Source organism: Mobula birostris, chromosome 29 (assembly GCF_030028105.1).
Source record: "Mobula birostris isolate sMobBir1 chromosome 29, sMobBir1.hap1, whole genome shotgun sequence".
Lineage (NCBI taxonomy): Eukaryota > Metazoa > Chordata > Chondrichthyes > Myliobatiformes > Myliobatidae > Mobula > Mobula birostris.
In genome coordinates, this window is record NC_092398.1 from 20,792,614 (window position 1) to 20,816,481 (window position 23,868).

General features: G+C 42.6%; 1 pseudogene; it reads right to left on the reverse strand.

Moving 5' to 3' along the window:
• Window positions 1–20,647: 20,647 nt before the first annotated feature.
• LOC140189918 (uncharacterized) lies at window positions 20,648–23,651 on the reverse strand (annotated as a pseudogene).
• Between the last annotated feature and the right edge of the window lie 217 nt (window positions 23,652–23,868).

Genomic DNA, 23,868 nt, shown 5'->3' on the forward strand with positions numbered 1-23,868 from the left:
TGACCTGCACACGGACCATATCCCTCCATACTCTCCCATCCACGATAGAAACCATAGAAACCATATTATTTCAGAAAAAGGGAACTGTCTGAGAAGAAAATGCTAGTATTATGTTCTATAATACATTTAGTGTGATTTGACTGGTGTAACTCTGCGTGCTTTATTAACATGGTGTAACATGCTTCATTATTTCTTTCAGTTAATTTAACGGCGATTCTGATCCTCTCCCGGGGAAAATGTGGCCTTTCTAAATACATCACCCACTACCTGGTGGCCATGGCACTGGCAGATTTGATGGGCAACATCGTTGCTATCATATTCAATCAAATTAATTTTATCTATTTATTTGGTAATTTCTCGTTCCGAACTCCGGCGTGTGCCGTGATAATTTTTCTGCGCAATGCAAACTGACTGTTCCGTTTGGTTGACAGTTGCATTTACTTTCGATCGCTACATCGCCATCTGCTGTCAACAGTTGCGGAAACGATACTGCACCGAGGCTTGTAAGGTCACAATGGGGGCATTGGGAACGGACCCAAATGCAAGGCACAGACTGAAGTACAAGGAACAGGACTTGACTGGAGTAGGGCCGTGACAGGATACAGACAAGGCCAGGGACGAGAACGCAGACTTGGGCTGGCACATAGACTAGACAGGGAACCCGGACAAGGAACTATGAACTAGGAACATGGGCTTGTGCTCCAAACCGGAGACTGGACAAGGACTCAGAAACTAGGTCTTGCCTAGGGCTCGGACCCCAGAATCAGGCAAGGACATGACAGGACTACAGGACAGGACATGGCTTGGGTCCTGGATCTTGAGCTTGGAGACAGGCTGGGGTCTTGGATCTTGAGCTTGGAGACAGGCTGAGGTCTTGGGTCTTGAGCTTCGAGACAGGTTGGAGTCTTTAATCTTGATCTTGGAGACAGGCTGGGGTTATGAATCTTGAGCTTGGAGACAGGCTGGGGTCTTGGATCTTGAGCTTGGAGACAGGCTGTGGTCTTGGATCTTGAGCTTGGAGACAGGCTGTGGTCTTGGATCTTGAGCTTGGAGACAGGCTGGGGTCTTGGATCTTGAGCTTGCAGACATGGTACGGTCTTGAATCTTGAGCTTGCAGAGGCTGGGATCTTGGATCCTGAGCTTGCAGACATGGCTGGAGTCTTGCATCTTGAGGCTGCAGGCTGGGGTCTTGGATTTTGGAATGTCGAGGCTGATAACTCGGAGGCTGGAGCTCAGAGATTGTGGGAACTGAACATCAACATAGAGCCGAGACTTAACCTTCGAAAAGTCGGGACTCATCGTTAACACGACACCAACATGAGACAGGACAGTACATAGACTTAGAGCCGGGACTTATACTTAGACAAGCCGGGACTCATCTACTTCTCCACACCAAGGTGTGACCGGACCATCCGTCGGGTAACGGCAGAACGGCCGGACTTAACCAACAGAGGCAAAGACAAGACAAGACAAAACAGGTTCTCCCGCAGGACAACGCAGGACGGCCTCACTAACCGCACGGAGGCGAGGACAAGACGAGACAAACACCAAAGAACGACAGACAGTTCCATCTCTGCATCGGGGTTGCTCCGAATGGCAGTTCGGTCAGCAAGCTCAGCTGGCTACAGAAACAGTCGGATCCCTACCTAGCTCGGAGTGGCTGGCAGTCACTCAGCTGGCCCGGGAAACAGCCGAATCCATACAGCAAAGATAGCTCCAACTACTGACAGCAAGACTCCATGAGGGAATGGTTCCCCAACTCGGCCTAAAGATGTCAAGTTGTCGCTCTATCCTTCCACTAGCAGCTTGCTCCCAGGGGATCTTGACAAGTGAAACCAGCAGCCACACTAAGCCCCAAAGCTACTTATATTCCAAGCCGCAAGATGGGAATGAGGTGCCTATGATTAACTCAACCAAAACAAAGCAAGCTGGACGGCCCGGAGTCCTGAGTCCACGGACCGTGAACCGGAATGTGGACTTCACGGACCGGATCATGACAGATACAGCCTGAGGTACGGGTACAGCCAAGTACACTCCTGTATGGCCTTTGCTGTATTTTCAGAATTGAGCTCAGTTTGGTATATTTTTCGAAGCCTTCAAGTAATTTACATCGAACATTATCCCGTTTACGCACTGTGATATATTTTATTTCCTTTTTGATTTCCCAGATACACGTGTTTCATATTGATCCATCAGTTGTCCTACCCTTTTCTCGATTTTATATTCAATGAGCTTTATTGCACTTTTCTTTATGTTTAATACCCTGTAATTATCCAGCTCAAAATTCATGCTTCTGTCTTTATAAATTACTTCTATTATTTGAATCATATTTTTAGATTTGCTTTGCTCACGTAGGAACTTATAATTTCAAATCTTCCATGTATATAATATGCGTACGTATATAATGGTGTGTCAAGATGTAATTCCTTTGGTTCTTTCTGATTGGATGTGCTGTGTTCATCTCAGTCAAAAATTGAGGAAGTTCGACAAAACCATAGTGACTTAGAGTCACCCGGACTCTTCTGTCAGACTGCAATTCTGCTGGAGCATTATGAATATGTTGACTTCTAAAGTCCAATACACGCGAGTCTTCCTTCTGTTAACTGCTTCAGTGGAGCTCAGTTGTACTGGACTGCTACCCTGAGAAACATTAACAGCAGTCGTAGCCTACTGAGTCGTTCGTCGGACTTGAATTCTGCTGTATCTTTTTCGGGTTTTTCGCTGCTTGCATTCATAATCAGCAGTGCAATATCAGCGTAGTTTAGATATTTTACGATCCTTGCAGAGAGATTTAGGCCAGTTAGAAGAGTGGTCTGAAAGATAGCAGATAGAGTTTAATGCTGAAAAATGTGAGTTGCTACATTTTGGTAGGAATAATCAAAATAGGACATACATGGTAAATGGTAGAGCATTGAAGAATGCAGTAAAACAGAGGGATCTAGGGATAATGGTGCATAGTTCTCTGAAGGTGGAATCTCATGTAGATAGGGTGGTGAAGAAAGCTGTTGGTATGCTGGCCTTTATTAATCACAGCGTTGAATATTGGAGTTGGGATGTAATGTTGAAATTGTATAAGGCATTGGCGAGGCCAAATTTGGAGTATTCTGCATAGTTCTTGTCACCAAATTATAGAAAAGATGTCAATAAAATTGAGAGAGTACAGAGGAGATTCAATAAAATGTTGCCTGGGTTTCATCTCCTCAGTTACAGAGAAAGGTTGAACAAGTTCGGTCTTTATTCTTTGGAGCGTAGAAGGTTGAGGTGGGGGACATGATAGAGGTAGTTAAAATTATGCGGGGGATAGATAGAGTTGATGTGGATAGTTTTTTTTCCTTCGAGAATGGGGGAGATTGAAACAAGTGGACATGAGTTGAGAGTTAAACGGCAAAAGTTTAGGGGTAACATGAGGGGGAACTTCTTTACTCAGAGAGTGGTAGCTGTCAGGAACGAGCTTCCAGCAGAAGTCGTTGAGGCAGATTCGGTGCAGTCGTTTAAAGTTAAATTGGATAGATATATAGACAGGAAAGGAATGGAGGGTTATGGGCTGAATGCAGGTCGGTGGGACTAGGTGAGAGCACGAGTTCGGCACGGACTAGAATGGCTGAGAAAGCCTGTTTCCGTGCTGTAATTGTTATATGCTTATATATAACCTCTCCTAACCATGAGTGTCGGACAGATTTAAATTCCCTTTGGTAATCAATCTGACAACATGAAACAACGTTGTGGATACCAGGGTGACGATAGATTCTCGCTAAAGATGTTTCAGAAAGTTGCTATTACTGATGTATTCCGTGACATCGGCAAAAAAGGCGAATTCCGACAAGCAAGCAGTGCATACATGGTTCCTGTAGAGTAACCAGACGGCGCTAGAACCGTCTGGTATCTTCGTGCTTCCTGGTACAGAACCACGGTCAGTCATATCTTACCTACAATAGGTGTCTGTGAGGAATATCGCAGGTGGTTCTTAGGTTGACTGCACTTGCCGATATTACGAGCATGAAGGGAATAAGCTGAACATTTTATTTTGTATCATAGCAGAGTTTGACTGTCGCTTCCAGTTAACTGAGAGTTTTACTCCAGCTAGGCTATCGGCTTCCAGCGACATTTTATCACATGTGACATTGAACAATGAATACTCTCAATAGATATGATATTTCCAATGGTGAAGATCACCGGGAATTGAATACGTTGCAACTTGTTATTAAAATAAATATGGGATCAGTGGAGAAAACTCCCTTGGTCAGTCGGTGCAGACTTCGTGATGCAGAATAGAACATGCAGCACTCGCCATGGAAGCTCTTTCCAAACAACATTCAAGTACTATCACCTGGAGAATTAAATTTATTGCACAATTTCACAACGATAAAAATAGTTCAAACGAAAGGTTTGTTCATTGGTTTGTCGATAAACTGATTTAAGAGGTACTCGTACAAAATTACGATACTCCTTGTGTACAAGCACTCCGTGAAGAAAGATACTGAGAAGTGTGAGAGCACCTTATTCAGATCAGAGCGACTTCAGATAAAACATGGGATATCCAGCAATTTTCAACATCGTCACCATTTACTATCCTGTCCTCGCAGCTGTCGGTATTCCAAGTAAGGCGCTAGAACCGTCTAGTATCTTCGTGCTTCCCTCTAATGCATTTCACTTACGGCGTTCGACATTTGCTTTATCTTGCCACCGAGATGCTCACTCGGTTGGATTACTTCAAAAGAATGGGAACTGTCTTTGAAGAAAATGTTGATATTACGTTCTGCAGTATAATTGGTGTTACTTAACTGTTGTAATTGAGTAAAGTTGTCAATATACTTCCGAATATCCAGCTACCATCGGGCAGGTCCAACAAAATTGTATCCACCAGCCGGCAACGTCAGCTAAAAGAGAGGAAAAGAATACAGCGAGACAATTCCTGGCAGTGATTGATTTAGTCGGTAACGTTTGACAGGTTTTACACCCTCGCCGTGTCAATGGAGTTTTCCCTCGGTTGTCTTTCCAAACGTAGATACGATTGTACTCGTAATACGCAAGTACTTGCCATTGAGGTGTCACGGATGAAGGCATGTACTGTCTTGAATACTGAATTTACCACTGGCAGCTTGCCTATGGAAATAAAAAGAATCAAATGGACATGTATTTTATCATGTTTTCGAATTCCCAGCATTTACTTAACGATGTTATTAACGCTTTGAAGTATATTAATTTCGAATTTTACTCCTGTGTTATTCTGCTCAGTACTTGCTGGAAACCTGTGCCTTTACTGACATGTGTCTTTACTAGATGTGTCTTTACTGTGTTGATTTGTTTTCGTTTATATTTAACGGAGTGTCTTCATTTGACTGCGTTTCTTTAAACAAGCATAACTTTGTCCCGCAAGCAGTGTCACAAGTCGCAGTCTTGTTGAATTTGATGCTCTCTCCGCCCTGCTGGGCAGAACAGCTGCAGAGCGACGGCTCTTGTGAACAGAAATGCTATGATTTCCTTTCCAGGAGATCCGTGATAGCTGTTTAGCATCTCGTGAGATTAGAGGGTTTTCTCTGTCAACTCAACTATCTCCGCAGACAGATGCAATATATTGCAGTGAGCTTACAGATACAACTTAAAATATATATATTCCAGCTGCAGTAATCTATTTAAAGCAACACCATAACGTTAAATAACGTGAATGTAAAATAAATAACCCCAATTTATGATCTCTTCCTCGTAAGTCACGAACAACTTTAAACGATGGGAATGCGCTCGATGTACCCTGCGATAGAGCTAGGTGCAGCAGGTACCCTGGTTGACAGAACGAGCGGAAGGCTCTCGGTTCTTATTTAAAACTCTACTCGGCAACCAGGTTTATTTCTTGTCTTTTGAACTCTGCCGAGTTATCTGATGCACCTATTTAGTGCACTATCAGTCTTAGCGGGCACCCGCGTCCCAACGCATCTGCGCAATAGCACTTCTCATGCAATGTGGCTCGTCAGTGGGCCGACCCAGAATGCTATTTTTACTGAGCAATTGAATTCATAGACGCCAACGTGGGTGCTTGGGGAAGAAATAACATTTTTTATCTTTTATTTCAGTTAATTTCACCGCGATTGTGATCTTATCCCGGGGAAAATGTGGCCTTTCAAAATGCATTACCCGCTACCTGGTGGCAATGGCAGTAGCAGATTTGAATGTCGTCGTCGTGGTTGTTATATTCGAACAAATTAATTTTATCTACTTGTTTGCTAATTTCTTGTTCAGCCCTCCGGGTTGTGCTGTGATGATTGTTCTGCGTGTCGCAATCGCTGACTGTTCCGTTTGGTTGACGGTCGCCTTCTCTTTCGATCGCTACATCGCCATCTGCTGTCAGAAGCTGAGGAAACGATACTGCACCGAGAAAACAGCGATTGTGGTTATAGTAATTGTGTGCATAGTCTGTTACGCTAAAGCTATACCATTCTATTTTGTTATGCAATCTAAGCGCTGTGTCGTCACAATGGCATACTTAACATCACCATTGTGGAGAGCATACGAGTTAAGTTACCAGATTTCGTCTCCGGTATTACCAATCTGCTTAATGTTGCCATTTAATGTATTAACCGCCAGGCATATTATAGCGGCAAATAAAGTCCGCCGGGCACTTCGGAATATTAGCGAGAATCAGAAGGATGCAGAGGTGGAGAACAGGAGAAAATCAATTGTTTTATTGTTCGCTATATCAACAAAATTCATTTTACTGTGGACACCCAATGTTGTATTTTTTTTAAACTGGCAAGCGGAAAATTATACCTACGCAGACAGATACCACACCAACGCAAAATATATCCTACAACAGGTTGGCTTTATGCTGGAGTTTCTCAGTACTTGCACTAACACGTCTATCTACGGACTGACACAGAAGAAATTCAGGGAAGAGCTGAAGAATGGGTTGGAATATATATTTACATTAAATGGGTTACTTTCTAAGCAAAATACAAACCAGATTGGTTTATCTTAACGCAAACCTTCGGCAGTTCATTTTAGATTTGCAGCACCTCACACGACTGCTTCTATATATCTCATTGTATAAATAATTACTTTCAAACCGGTAGGTTGATTCGGCAGATAAAGAAACGGCAATTTAGTTACATATTTTCAAAACTAGACTGTTGACCCATACATCATGAAACTCCTGCTCGTTGTGGCTGATGAAAGAGTAACTCAGAAGAATGAATGTCAACTGGAATCCATCAGATTTTCATATAGTTTTTAAAAATTGCTCAAGAATGAGCTACACATGCAGAAACAGAACTAATGACCAGTCTAAACCTTTTACAGTTCGATTAAGCATTGCAGTTTGTCCAATTTATTTTTTTTTTTCAGATCTCCATCTTCTGAATTTCTTCAGGCTTTAATTCCATTCGAAATAGCTGTTGCTTTGGTCTTTATGACCACATGCGCCTTGTTAGCGGGCTGGTCAGGAACAATATTCCTGCATATTAGTGACCTGAGATCATCCAGCTGAAGCTCGAAACTTTTTCTTGTGCGTGTCTGGTATTTGTTGTTATGTGTTTTTGCTGCGTATTCATCGGTATTCATTCCATCCGTGCAAATATATGTAGTTATGAAGATGATTTTTAAAAAGGACTGTCACTTTAGTCTAAGTGTTTTATTTCCTGATTATGTATGCGTTTTTACCTTGAAGGCTCTCATATACACCTGAAGCTTCAGAAATAGAGTTTTTCATTGCTCTTCTGCATGCATGTAGATCTTCATATGGCAATAAACTCGAGTTTTGGCTTAACATTCTACTTTGGACGAGGTGGAAGGGCCTTTCATTGGGAAAAAGCTGACGTTTCCACGACGACGTATCGATCACAGAATTAAGGAATTTGACAGGGAGTTTGGAACTAGAGTGCCAGGTCATATCTCAGAGTGACTTTATCGAGGGTACTGTGACTGGAATGTCTGGGAAGGCTATTAGAAAGGATAGGCAACGTATAGGTTGTAAATGAAATCATCAGGATGGGTTGAAATGTGTTGAATGTAATGTGACAAGTCTGAGAAACAGGAGGGATAAACTTGGAATATGGATCATCACTTGGAGACCATTATATTAATCTGGCTCTGTCAGAAATTGGGAATAGCTGCTGAATTTTCGGGGTTGGGTGCTTCAGAAGGGAAAAGGAGTGGGATGAAAGCTGTGGGAGATGGCATTTCTAACCAGGAATAGTATCGAAGCTGTGTGAACGGAGGACTTCATGGGTATAAGCCAGAAAGAGAAAGAGAATAATCGCTCTATTTGGAGTGTTATATTGACCCCGCAATAACAATAGAAACACCGATGAGAGATAATGAGTCATGTTTTGGAAAGCTGCAAAAATAAAATCTTTGTTGCCACGGGTAACTTCGAATTCCCTTACATTGTTTCGTAGTTCCTCCGAGCAAAAGACTTAGAAGTGGCAAAATATGTTTCTTTGTCCAGAAGCGACACCTGACACAACATGTAGATCGGCTGAAACGAGCAGAAGCCATACTATAAATAGCACATTTTATCTTTCGTCATTGAACCATTACTCTAGTTCCAATCTCACACAACCTCAACGGGAAAAGCCCACTTGTAATTACACCATCAATGTACGTCCTAATTTTGTATACCACTGTTATCACGGAAGAATGACCAATTAACTTACTTCAGGTACATCTTTGGACATCTTTGGAAATTTGGGCACGCTGAAGAAATCCACGCATTCCATGGGGAGGACTCACGTCCTCTTACAAAACGTCGTGATTGATATCGAAACTCAAATACCCAGAGCTGAAATAGTGTTGGGCTAACCGCTACTGCACCGTGGCACCCGAGATTGAGAAATGGGGGAAATCCATCTTTATACACTGCAGTACAATCAGTGGTCTAAAATTGTTGATGCTAACACTGATGGTCTTTGCATGTATTAATCAGTTTCAAAGTTTTATGATTATTCTGTCATGCATCACCGCTATACCAAAGGACATGCAGCAGGAATGTGGTAGAGCTTCAATGCCTGAGAAAACAAGTGCACTAGCGTCATGTCACTGTGCAAATTCCGAGTGAAGCGAAAGACCACGTTGCAATGTCTGCCGAATGGTATGGTGTTCCATAACTCATGGATATCTTGTGACTGTCTTATGGCCATGATGTAACTGAGTAACTTATGAGCATGAAGTAATGGTCATGTGATGGTGGGGTGATGTAATTTTCCTGCCAGTGTGAGGTCACGTGATGACATATTCACCACGGGTATAAAAGGGAGACCCCTGGGGTGACGCAGTTAGTTTTAAGTTTAGTTCGTCAGATACTCCGTTATGCTGCGTATTCCTCTTATGACGCAGTTTCGTTTTAAAGTGGAGTTTTACTTTCTATTGTAAGTAGTATTGGAGAATGAAGACCTTAATAAAGTACAGGAATTCGCAGAGTCGAGTAAAGCTGATGTCGTTCGGCGGTATTGGAGAGGATCGACCTTTATTGAATCTTCGTTCAAGAAATAGTGACCTGCATCTAAGATATCCTCTGCTAAAACAGGAAGGTTTGCGCAGTGTCTATTCTCCAGAGGAAAAGATCAGTTCCTTTAAACTGTTTTATTTCCATCGTCACGAATCCTGCGGACAAGGCAGATTCCGGGTGGGATCAGCAGTAATGTCACGTCTGCGAGAAATTCTTTACATCAGGAAAGCCTCTCCTAATTGACTGTATGAATCTCTTGGACTTTCGAATTTACCGTTCTAAGAACTGTGTTCGAATTTACCACTTTAAGAACTGTTTTCACATTCACCCTTTTAAGAACTGTTCCAGAGTTGCCATATAGAAGTTAACTTCCGGTTAAAATCGTCCTTTTAATATTTTTCACTATGGTTGAGCAGAGTTTAATAAATGTTTGTTTGTTTTTATAAAACCTGACTCAATTGATATAATCATTGTTGCTGGTCACGTGACCATAGTTAAAATTGTAAGATGACAACATTGAATTTAAAAAAAACAGTTCCTGCACTGTCCCAAATTCATTTCAAGCGTAAATTTAAAACACATATCTACAGTAGATCCCAGCCGTGTCCTTAATCGTATCGTCTTATCCATACTCCTTAAGCCCAGTGAACCCAACACCTCTATCCCAGCATTTTGGAAGAAAGTTTGATGTTCTGGACGTTAGCTGTCACGACGAGATATTCATCCAGTTTCGCTCTCTGCGGGAGATTTGTCAGCTGTAAGCCACTTCTAGCATTCTATAAATTTCTTCCAATTCCGTCTTTCCCAGTCCATTCTCATACATGACCTGCTCCCTGACACCCCGGCATTTCAATTTTCTCGTTCTCTCCCGGCCGTGTAACTCACTCTCTTTTTGTCAGCACACACACCGTACCATTTCTGCTCCTCTCTTTTGCCTTTGTATCATTACATATGGCAGAGATATCACATTCCGCCATATGTTTCTGTCTTTAAACATACCGCTCTCTCTCTCTCTCTCTCACTCTCGCTCGCTCGCTTTTACTCCCTCACTCACTCTGTCCCTCATTAAATTTCAGCTCCCTGGAAATCTCCTTCTGACTATTTAACTCCGTCTACTTTTCCTTCTCTCTCGGGCATTCTGCGTACATACCACCATGTCCGTTCATTTCCCACCATCAAACGCGCGCAGTGTATAGTTGCTCTCTCGAATATTTTGACTGTTCTGCTGCACATAATAATCTGCAGAGCAAGGCGACGGAAGACAAAGTGCAGAGCCTGCTTGGAGATATGAGGTTTAAATTCGGGGCTAAGATCAATTAACCGAAAGTTCATCCTAACGACTGCATATCACTCCTTCTATTAATGAATTATTATTACCAGCTTCACGTCCCTGCCATGGTTTAGACATCAGAGAAGCAAAACCTCTTCTACATGCGGTTTCCACCTTTTTCAATAGTGCTAAACGTTGTGAACACGGCCTCATCCATGACTAGGAAAGCCATCCACACGATTCAGCAGATCTCCTCCGAATGCCGTCTCAGGAAGCAGCATCTATCATCAAAGACATGCATCGCTCTCGCTGCTACCACCAGGAAGAAGACTGGGGGCCTCAGCGTCGACACTACCAGGTACAAGAATAGTTACTACGCCTCAAACATCGAGTTATTTAACCACAGGGGAAAAGTCCACTCAACTTCACTTGCGTCATTACTACACTCTTATCCCAGTCTACGGATACAGTTTCAAAATCAGGTCATCTCATTTCCTCGACATTTCTTGTTCATCTTACGATTATTTTAATTATCTCTCTGCTTAGGCTGGTGAAACCTAAAAGCACTCATTTCTCTATTGCTAGAATCTTTCGGATTATTCTCCCAGTGTTTAATATGGTGGCTTTTGTCGTCTGTTGGTCTATTATTGTACATTGTCTTCATTTTTATATTAACCACCTGGTCCTATACTGTCACAAGGAATCCTATCGTTCTGGAATTTTTTTCTCTGAGCCAATCGTTCGACTCTTCATTGTCGATATTAATTTTCTTGAGATCGTGAGGATGTCGTCCATTGAGGATCATGCTCTTCAGCTGGTTAACTGGCTCCCTGGAAGTTATAATTTATTTATTTTTCTTGGGTGCACGTTCAGTTAAGTTTCGTAGTCTGTGCCTGTTATCACAATTTCGGATGCGCGGGTAGAGTGTTGAATTATGTTTTCTTCGATACAAATATACCCTTAGAAGTTTTATATGACTGTTGTGTAATTTTGTGTCTTTTATTCTTCTTCCTCCTTCTGTCCTGTATAGTTTTAACCTAAATTGATTCGAATATTTTATAAAATTTGTTATTTCAGTTCTTACTTTTTGTTGTGAGTTTTCTAGATCGGGGTCGCACCAATTTGTGGTGGCAAAAACACGTTAATTTGAGCATAGCGAAAGAAATTATGGCCCTTCATATATTTTCACTAATGACCTCCGGTAGATTTTCCGGAGCCTTGAAGTAAATTCTGTCGAAATGTTTCCCTTTATCTCACTCTGATCGATTTTACTTGTTTGTTGATATCGCAGACGTTTTGTTTCAAAGTCATCCATCAATTCCACAGTACCGTGTTTCTCGATTTTTCTTTATTCTATAAGCCCTATTGCACGTTCCTTTGTGTTTAACACTCTGCACTTATCTGGTGCAAATTTCATATTTCTGTCTTTATAAATTACTTCTACTATTTGAATTAATTTATTTACCTTTACTCACGAAGGACAATATAATTTCAAATCGTCCATCTATATAATGTGTGTATGTATATAATGGTGATTTTATACGTCATGTTTATCTGATTCAGTAAATTAGAAAGCTAGACAAAACCACAGTGGCAGAGAGAGTCACCCAGGCTTCCTTTTATTTTGATCAGAATGAACGTTCTTTTCTTGGCTGTAGATTGATTATAGTACTCTCATGTTTCGTCAGATGTTGAAAAAAAAATGTGTAGTTTTGTGTATATTATTATATATATTAACCAAGAGCGTGGGACAGAATCAAATGTTTTAGGTAGTTCAGCTGGTTACTATATTTCCATTGTATTTTTAACGGACTCCCAAGAAGTGGGAAAAGCGAATGCAGCACTACAACTAGAAACTTATGTGCATCGTCGGGCATGTTGCAACTGGTGCAAGTTTACGTTCAGTTTCTCCCGTACTATCCAGAGAGGAGACAATTTATGTAAGCAAGTTTTGGCTACTTTCTTTCTCCTATCCGGTTTACTTTGTCTCCTCTCTCTCTCCCTCTCTCTCCTATCACATTTATTTTCTCTGAAGATTCGCAGGCAGCGAGTGATATGGCAGAAGGTAGAAAATTCAAAGACTGGGTACTCCGGGGTGGAAAGATCAAATATTGGACGGTAAAATTTCCAGGAGAACGGTTGAAAGTTTAAAGAGGATTTGCGAGACAGGTGTTTAACAGTGTGAGTAGTAGATGCCTGCAGGACGCTGACGGTGAGGGTGCAGGACAAGATACTATATAAGACTCTTTAAAAGGCCTTTCGTCAGACCCATTAAATTCAAAATTCAAGAATGATTAATGTCATTTCCAATGCAAAAGTGCAAAGGCGAACAAAATAATTAATACTACAGATCCGATGCAGCACAAAAAAAAAACGAAGATTAAGAAATCGATAATCATGAAACACACAATAAATGTAAATAACTAAAAGGCTTATACACGTAGATTGGTTGCCTTTCCATAAAGTAACGCTCTCCCTGGAAGATCGGCAGCTAAGGTGAGTGTCAGGAAATTTCAGGTACTGAAAGTCAGGTACTGGTTTTCCGGGATTTGAAGGGCTGGGTTAGCGGGTGGATGTCTTGATCAACCTTACTGCTTGGAGAAAGTAATTATTTTCAGCTTGGTGGTCCTGCTGCAGATGTGAAAAATTCTCATCCCTGATGTGAGTGGGAGAACCAGGCCATGATTAGGATGGGAACAGGGTTTAGAGCATTAGTGCTGTGAGGAAAGACATGGGGCTAGTCAGTTCTGTGGGGCAAACTAAACGTTTGTGGAACAATTTATCTGTTGTAACTTTGTCCGGTGGTATAGGAATGCGCTGATGAGATTCTGTATCAGGACTTCTAGACTCCAGCATGACACTCTCTTATGTCTCTGTCTTGCGTAGTGTCACGAACATACTCTTCCTTTTCGCAAAGTAAGTCGTCACTGTGGAAGACATTAGCAATACGGTGGAAGTTCCGGGCGTCAGGGGTCTTGAAGTGTGTGAAGTTAACCTAACTATCAAGTACACTCTTGGAAAACTGAGAAGCCTGATGGGAGGTAGGTCACATGGATTAATGGTGTACACCGTAGAGTTCTGAAAGTGTTGTCTGAAGTGGTCATGCAGGAATTGGTAATGAACCTTCAAAACCCACTCGATTTTAGAATGGTTCAGGAAGATTGGAAAATTGCAAATGCCACCATATTCTTCAAGAAGGGAGAGAGGCAGAAGAAAGGAAACTTTGGGCCTGATAGCCTGACGTCAGTACTTGGGAAGATGTTGGAGTAGATTATTAAGGATGAAGTCACAGTTGCCTTGAGACATATGATAAAGTAGGCCGAAGTTAGAATGGTTTGCTCAAAAACAAATCTTGTCAGACAAATCTTGTGGAATTCTTTGAAGATATAACAAGCAAAATAGACAAATTAACATCGGTTGATGTTGTGTACGAGTTTTCAAAAGGTTCTTCATATGAGGCTGCTTAACAAGCTACGAGCCTCTGGATCTAACATGGATAAAGCAGTGGCTGATTGGAAGGAGGCTAAGGGTGGGAATTAAGAGTGGCTGGTGGTGACTTGTGGTGCTTCGCAAGAGTCCGTGTTGTGACCGATTGCTTTTACGTTTATTATCAATGATGGGGATGAATGAATTGATGGCTTTGTTGCAATGATTTCAGATAATCTGAAGATAGATGGAGGGGAATGACGTGTTAGGAAGTAGAGAGACTACAGAAGGACAGACAGATTAGGAGAATAGGCGAAGAAATGGGAATTGGATTACAATGTTGGAAGAAACACATTGTCACGCACTTTGGTATAAAAATGAAAGGGATGACTTATCGAAAGGGAGGGAAAATTTAAAAATGAAGAACAAAGGGACTTTGGGGTGCTTGTTTAGGATTCCCTAAAGGGTACATTGAATGTTTGAGTCTCTGGTGAGGCAGGCATATGCAAAGTTCGCATCGATTTCAAGAGGACTAGAATATAAAAGCAAGGTTGTCATAATGAGAATTACTTAGAGTATTGTGAGCTCCTTATATTAGAAAGTTTGTGCTGAAAATGGACAGGGTTCAAAGGACGGTTACGAAAATTATTCCAAGATTGAATGGCTTGTCAGACGAAGAGCGTTTGGTGGCTCTGGGCTTGGATTCCTTGAAAGTCAGCAGAATGAAAGGTGAGCTCACACAAACCTATCTATTGGTGAAACACCTTAATAGAATATATGTGGAGTAATGTTTCCTATGATGAGAGAGTCTAAGACCAGAAGACATAACCTCGGAATAGAGAAGCGCCTTTTTAGAAAGGAGATGTGGAGGAATTTCTTCAGCGAGAGACCAGTGTAACTGTAGAATTCTTTGCCACAGTCAGCTGTGAACGCCACGTCTGTGTATATTTAAAGGATATATTGACAGATTATTTGTTGTTCAAATCATAAAGGGGTACAGGTAGAAAGCAGAGTATTGGGACCGAGAGGAAAATTGGATTAGCCATGATAAAATAGTGGAGCAAACTCGATGGGCCAAATGGCCACATTCTTTCCCTATTTTTTATGGTCTGATGGTCTTCTATTTTTCTCCCATGTTGAAGATTCAAGCGACTGGCAGCGGATAATTTCAAAGATGTCTGGTGTCGAGCTCGGCTATTACCTTTCCCTATTTTTGAACCACATTTGTTGTCACTGAAGCCTTTGTAGCATGGTGGATAATGAGTTTACAGGTAATTGCAGATTGGTTCTGTGGAATATGTATTATCCGAACAATAATGCACTCGGTCACTTAATTAGGCATCTTCTTACCTAATAAATTGGCCATTGAGTCTTTGTTCGTGGTTCGTTGCGGATGAAACCAAGGTCCGTGCTATGCGCTCAGAGATTCTCTGAATGTACAACCCACTTTCGTTACTCGTGGCTATTATGCACGTATTTTGAATCTATTTACTTGTAATGACTACTTCATCCTTTTCTTTCTTCTCTTAATTAATTGAGTGACCTCCATCGTAAGTGGACTGTTCGCCTCAGAAACAACTACAGCAGTTACATCCCCTGGTGATAGTGGGCCAATTGGAATGCTGGTTGTGTCTGTTTCCGGATCCCGGTGACTGCCCGCCTATTCAGCGGGGCACCAGAAGCGGGTCGCCTGATGTCACGTCCAACGTTAACTCCATGCCATGTCCTTGCGATCCCCAGACGGAGACCGTATTTCGTCGACATCACTCATTTCTAAAGTGAATGAGCATTGCTTCTTTTACTTTCACCCAGATTGTGGTTTCAGTCGCCCTAATCATGACGAACAGCCGCTGACCATAACACCGCTCTGTCTGGGTACAAGCGTGCCCGGACTGCCTTCTGTTATGGACTGCGGGTGATATTTTATTTCCCACCTGCCCCTCATTACTGCAGTTCTTTCCTGAATCCATCACTTGGGGATACATCCGACTGGGGACAGAATTATTATGATTATTTTAAATTATATAATCTTGTAAAACCTGAAGTACGGACAGAGCCGGGCACACTCATTTCTCAATTTCTGATAACTTTCAGGCTATTGTTCCGGTGTTTAGTCGAGTGGCCTTTAAGAGATTTACATCGATATTACTGTGTATCCCTCATTGTTTAATGGTACTCTGATGCGGCTTCGGGCTGGTTCCAGTTGTAGATATTAACATTGGGACAATGTATATCATTTTCATGTTCCATAGCCTTTCAATTTCCTGTTTCATTTGAGCATATTTCTACCATTTATCTGCTGTTTACAAGAGATTGCACTTGCTTGTTTATCCTGCAGTAATATATACCGACGGTTATTATGGATTGATAAATAATCCGTGATCATAGAGCTTGTGGACTCCGACTCCAAACCAGGATTATGTTTTTATTTATGCTCAGCTATGGCTTATTTTGTATTTTAAAACAAGATTTTTGTGCATGATGTTTGTCAGTTGGGTTAAATTGCTGCACGATCATGTAATGTATTGAATTGTTTCTAATTTCTCTGGGCGTTTTCTGCAATTATCGCCTTGAAATTTGTTGGTATTCTATTCTGTATTTCTGATGATTTTTTTGTGTGAATCACATGGCTATGTATCTGCGAAGTGGCCGTCAACTATATTCTTTGGGAGGCATGCCGTTCTGTTGTTAAATTTCTTCTTCTGAGGACATAACTTCTCCATTTTCTGGGTTGTGCTTTCATTTAAGTTTAGTGGTGCATACTTCTCATCAGAACTACAGAGTATATGGGCTCTCATGGAGTACTGAATCGTGTTTTGTTTATGAAAATAATATACTCAGACATGTGAACTGACTGCTGCGGAAATGTTTTATCTCTGTTCCCCCTTCTTCCTTCTGTCCTAGGTAGTGTTATTCTAAGCGTGTTCGAGTGTTCATTCTGGTTTTTCAGATCAAATATTATGCCAAGAGAAGACTTTAATATCTTTATAGCGAAATTCTTTATTGCCCTTGTTAATCTTTACGATTTTCATAAGCCTTGAAGTAAATTGTGTTGAAAGTTTTCCCTATGACATGTTTCCTCTAATTTTTAGTATCCCAGATTCTCATCTGTTTCATAATCATTCATTGTTTTCACTGCATCCTGCCGATCTGTTTTATGTTTCACTCTCTCTATTGCGCCTTTTTTATGTCTAGTGTTGCAGACTAATCTGCTCGAAAGTACGTTCCGATATGTTTAGAAAGTACTTCACCATTTCAAGTCAAGTCAAGTCAAGTCACGTTTTATTCTCATTTCGACCATAACTGCTGGTACAGTACACAATAAAAACGAGACAATGTTTTTTCAGGACCGTGGTGCTACGTGAATAATACAAAAACTACACTGAACTACGTAAAACAACACAAACCTGCACTAGACTACAGATCTACCCAGGACTGCATAAAGTGCACAAAACAGTGCAGGCATTACAATAAATAATAAACAAGACAATAGGCACAGTAGAGGGCAGTAGGTTGGTGTCAGTCCAGGCTCTGGGTATTGAGGAATCTGATGGCTTGGGGGAAGAAACTGTTACATAGACTGGTCGTGAGAGCCCGAATAAATCGGTGCTTTTTGCCAGATGGCAGGAGGGAGAAGAGTTTGTATGAGGGGTGCGTGGGGTCCTTCATTTCAATAAAACTGCTGTAGTTTGACGGACGAAGATGCATATAATATCAAATGCCCCAATGGTTTGGTGTTTCCGAATTACTCCCTATTCTCAGCCGATTAAGTATTTGAAGCGCCGGTTTAAAGCTAGAGAAATTCAGAGTGAGCATACCGACTCGCACTGCAAAATGTCTCGGTTTGTTTTGAAAACGGTGTTTTTATTTTTTTTGGTTGTTAAGAGATAGCGTCATTATGGTACGCCAATCATTCATAGGTTGTTGTATGAATCTCGGAATATTTCGTTGTAGTTTATATAGATATTAACAACATCAATAAGCCATAAGTGTGCGATAAAATCAAAAGCTTTTTGACCTTCAATATGGAAACATTAAATATCTCTGCTTTTCAGCTCGGCTTGATTTAAAATTCTGGATATTATCAGTTGTTCTTTACATCCTTCCACACATTCACGGCATACTTTTTGCTCTTGTATGTTGCGCTTATCTAAGTTAGTGTGGATTAGCTACGAAATACATTAAAAAAAAAGCAATTGTCGAACTGGTTAGTAAGCATGTAATAGGACGATATCTTAATGGGTTATTTGTCATTTTCACTTTAGTGAATAGATATGATTTCCTTCCGTCAAAAATTCGGCACTTTTTCAGGGTTTTTTAAGAAAAGTGTTGATATGCATTATAATGTAGGGATGTCGCAAGTAATTTTTTAGACCAATAAGTATCAGTATTATTACTGACTGTACTTTTCCAGATGTGCGTATTTTTTGTAACTGCATTTAACATTTTCATTTGAACCTCAGGTGTTTATATGTCTTCGATTCTGCGGGCGCTTTCATTTTCCTCCTGAGTTATCCTTGCTTCCTGATTGTACTTCACCATGTTTTACCAGATGTTAGCCCTATAGTTCATTATGTTCCTCCTTATGGTAATTCTGGTATAGGGTTGGTAACACTATGTCCGTTCCGTTCTTCAAATGCGTCGTTTTCCTGAATATTCTGGTAATATAATATTGTTGAGTATATGAACAATTTTTACAAATTTTGATGATGTATAATGTTTTGGCATGTAAGATCAGTTCGATTGGTCCCTGTCGATGGATCCGATAAGTTCGTTATTCAATGCCAGAATAATTTTGTATTTAACTTTAGAGTCTTCCGAATCATTCTGTAGAGGCTCGACATGTTGTTACTGTTACCGTCAGGTTCTGGAGCTGCTCTTTTAATAATTCTATTTTCATCGGCAATTCGGGTAGTGAAACCTTCCTTATTGTCTTGTATAGTAGTATTCTGGTCGTTAGGTTGGTTTCTTTCTACCTCTTGTAAAAGTTCATGCATTACTTTGTTTGATATGTCTGTAGGGATTCTGTAATTGTTCTGTCGTTCCACTAGCATGACCGGATGTTGTGTCACAACCTAGTGATGAAGTTTTCCACTATATGCTCTTACGTCAGACTCAACTCCGCGACTCAATAATATAAACACAATATGTATGTGTTTGCTTCTAAGGTCCAATACAAGAGTTTCTTCCTTCTGTCCACTGCTTCGGAGGAACTCAGTTTTAACTGGCCTGTTACCCTGAGAAACACTTTCAGCAGCCGTTGCCTGTTGTGTATTTCGGCGAAATTGAACTCTGTTGGATCTTTTTCGTGTTTTCCAGCGGGTGTTTGCATACACAGCAGTGCAACACGAGCTTTTTGCTTACAGTATCTGATACCGGTGTGCGTACCAGCGCTTGCTCCGGGAGAGCTCTGGTGAATCCAAGGCAATGGCGGTGTACACCCAAGTGGTAGAACCTTCGGCAAGTTTTGTTTGCAGTCGCACCCAGCATGGGGAACAGATTTTGTCCAGACCACAAGTCGATCAGGGTATATTCATGCACGGATTTATTTCCGTTTTGGAACACGGGGGTATTTTATTTTACTCATGATACTGTGTTTACCTTTCCTCAGATAAAGCTGGGAAAACAAAAAGTACGGTCAGAGCCAAGCACACACATTTCTCAATTGGAAGGACATTTTGGACTATACTATTGGAAACTGTCTCGGATAATTTTGATGACAATCGTATTCCTTTTGGTTTATTAATGGATATGTGATAATAGAATGCCAATTTCCATCAAGTATTGCAAGAATTTCATAAGACGTAATTGTAGTTTAGATATTTTACGAACTGCTCCTAACCATGAGCGTGAGACAGAATCCAATTCCTTTTGGTCATCAATGTGACAACATGAAACAACGTTCTGGGTAATAATGTGACAACAGTTTCTCACTAAACATTACACACAAAATTGATATTACTGAATCATTCCAATTGCATCGTTAAACAAGGGAATTCTGACAAGCACTCAGCGCATACATGGTGCTTGCGGAATCCATGTTGTATCCTGCAGAACCAGGCTCTGTCTTTCACTCGGTTGACCGTGAGGAACATCTCAAGCTGTTCTCAGGTTTACTGAAGGTTTGATGTTATCAGCATATCAGCTAACCATTTTGTTTTATATAATATCAGATTTGGACTCTTGCTTCCAGGGTTAACCCTACTGAAGAGATAAAACGCCAACTATGTTATCTGCTTCAAGGGAGTTTTTAACACATGCAACTTTAAACTCACTTAATACTATTCCCAGTCGTGTGTGTGACCGGGTATTCCCAGTTGTATATGTGAGTGAGTTACAATTTGTTCTTAAAATAAATAAGGGATCACTGGAGAAAACTATCTTGGTCAGTCGGTGCAGATGTCGAGATGCAGAATAGAACATGCCGCGTTCTCCATGGAACCATTTCCCAAACAACATTCAAGAAATATCACCTGTAGAGTTAAAGATATTGTTCAATTTCATAATGATAAAAACTAGTTCAGAACTAAGTGTTTGTTCAGTGGTATGAAGACAAAATGAGTTACGAGGTACTCGTGGAAAATGACGCTACTCCTTGTGTACAAGAACTCCTTGAAAGAGGGATTGGTGGCTCTTCTGCACTGCAGTCCTTTAACTCCAAGGAGTTTTAGAGTCCGCTGTAATGAATGGCCAGTAAATCCCCGGCACCCAACTTCGACTGGCTGGCAGTGAGCTCTCCAGCCATTGCTCCAGCATTCTGTAACAAGATCCGTGTATCTAGCCCTCTTGCGCTCGTTGGCTTCTTCAATCCGATCTTCCCAGCGGACAGTAAGTTCCAGCAGGACCACTTGCTTTGTAGACTCAGATATTAACACCATGTCCGGGCGGAGTGGAGGAGCTGCCAGTCTCGTGCAGTGGCAAGAAGCTCTCCCAAGGAGCTAGGCCGATGTTGAGCCTTCTCCCCCGCTCTAATAAAGGTGATGGACTGTTTGGAAGCGTGCTGATTTTTGCTGTCTGGAAGCGCTGTGCTGATTGCGTCCGCCGTAGACCTTACGACTTGGTCATGGTGTCAGCGGTATTGTCCTTCCCCCAACGTCTTCGGGCAGCAATTTAGGATATGCTCCAAGGTGCCCCTCTTCTGTCACGGTTGGCATGCTGAAGTGTTTGCCATGCCCCACCTGTGCAGGTTGGCCGGGCTTGGGAGAACGTCATGGACTGATTGGATGAGAAACTTAATGCGCAGTGGTTCGGCTCTCCAGATCTCTGGCCAGATAAACTTGCGAGGTTCCGCATGCTCCCATCTAGTCCAGGCGCCTTGTTTGTACATAGCGACCATCTTGCTGTATCGTTCTGCCTCCACTTCTGCTCGTATCTCCTTCTGAACCAGTTTACCATTCTCCTTTCCACGGGTTTTGTTGTAGCGTGGTTTGGGAAAACAGCCCAGTCCTGCCCGCCTCACCACCACAGTGCCCACCAAAATGTTGTGCCGCAGCCCTGCCTCCGCTCTGTCGACAGATTCCTGTGCCACTCCTTTCTTCCGGTCTTTAAGCGGATTCCTGCCGAAGCGCCTTTAACGTCAGAGGAGTCTCGGTACATCACAACTTCCCTGGCTCGAGTGACTTTGAATTCCTCTGATAGGCTGCTGATGGGGAGCTGCAGCTTGGTGGAATGCCCATACAGGGCAATGCAGCTTAAGGTCCGGGGTACCCCAACCACCTGCGGAGAAACTGACTGATGGTTTTCTCCAGAGCCTCCGCTGTTGACATTGGCACCTCGTAGACTAGTAGGGGCCAGAATATCCTTGGCAGGGCTCCGTGTTGAATTTTCCTTGAAGTCCTGATTTGTCAATCGCCGTGAACCAGGTTATCAAGTCGCTCCTGCTTTGTTGAAGTGCGGCTGTGTAATTCGGGAAACTGTCGACGATCTTGCCCAGGCTCTTGACTGTTTTTTCTGTCATCGTTAGAATGTGGATCCCTCCCAGGGTAAAGCGGAACCGGACGGCCACTCTTCCTTTCTTAAGGACCAAAGACCTGGACTTGGCTGGTCTAAAGCTCATCCTTGCCCATAAGATGCGCTGTTCCAGCCCTTGAAGGAGCCGTCTGCACTCAGGGGCGGATGTTGCCATCACCGTCAGGTCGTCTATGAATGCTCTTACGGGGGGCTGCCGAGTACCAGATCGAGACGTGGGGCCTCTACATTCCACCTCCACTGACTTGACAATCATGTTCATGGCCAATGAGAAGAGTGCCACCGAGATTGTGCAGCCAGTGATTATGCCCTTCGCCAGCCGATGCCAGGCGGATGTTAGTGACCCTGAGGAGACTCTCAACCTGAAGCTGCTGTAATAGCCCGCAATGATGTTTCGGATCATCTCTGGAACATGGTGTCTTGTCAGTGCTGTTTCAACGAGCTTGTGTGGGATGGATCCATAGGCATTGGTTAGGTCTAGCCAGAGTGCTGCAATGTCTCCTCTGTTCTCCCTTGCCTCTCGGATCAGCTGGGTCACCACTCCTGTGTGCTATAGGCATCCAGGTACTCCTGGCACTCCCCGCTTCTGTACTGAGGTGTCTATGGATCCATTCCTCAAGAGAAACCCAGTTAAGCGTTGGGCTACAATCATGAAGAAGATCTTCCCTTCAACGCTGAGCAGCGAGATAATACGAAACTGCTCGATTTTTCATGAATCCTCTTCTTTTGGTATCCAGCCACCCTCCGCGTGCCATCACTGAGCAGCGACCTTTCCTCTACGCTAGATCACCTATAAGATCTTCCAGAGTCGCACAAGGAGCCTTGGTCACTGCTTATAGACTTTGTAAGGCACTCCGCTGGGGCCAGGGGTCAGGGTGGGTTCAGAAATGTTGAATTGGGTCACCCGTTCTGGAGGTGTCACCAGTACCTCACAAGGGTCGAGGTCCTGCTCTCTCGAGGTGTCACTGAAAGTGATACTGAGATGGTGGTTTATCTCCTCTACCGAACAAGTTAGGTGGCCACTTCGCCTCTGTCCTAATATCCTCTTGGTGAAGCTGAAGGGATTGGTAATGAAAGCACTGCGCTTTTGGGCCGTCTCCTTGCCCTTCCTTCAGTGCCACTCAGACTGCCTGAGAGTGATGAGTATCCTCCTTATGATATCTGTGAGGTCTGACAAGGCAGTTTTCTCTTCCTCCTTGGCCAACTTAAACTGGCGCTTCAGAGATTTGAGCTCTTGTCTCAGCTGGCTGATCTTCAGTTCCTGCTGGTTTGGTCTCGCTGGATTACTTGTTCCATGCTTTTCCTTGACGTCAATCTTTTCTCAGCCTCGGCTCCTTACCTTGTTAGCGGAGGTCCACTTCATCTGACGCTGTTCTGACTTCCTGCTTACTTGAAGGGACTTGTGTTGCTTGGTGGCTCCGGGCACTGCGGGTGACTCCGGGCCTCGACCTCCTCTGTCTGACCAGGTTCTGTAGCCAGCACCACAGAGCTTGTAGTACTAGCTACTGCTCCTATGCGTTGCTTCACTTGTTCGCCCCTCAAGCAGGCCATCTTTGTCTAGTAAATCTTCAGACCCCTCAGGTTTTCGCACACCTTACGGCAGATACAGACGATACTCATAGTCAATTGTCCATTTGCTTGAGTCATTGCCAATAGGTCTTCCGATTGGGATGCTCATCCTCCTTCCCTCTCGGGCATCTCTGGGGGTATTTTTCAGAAGGGTTCTTTGTAGCTCCTTTGGGTGCTCCCTCGCAGGAGCTGCAGTTCG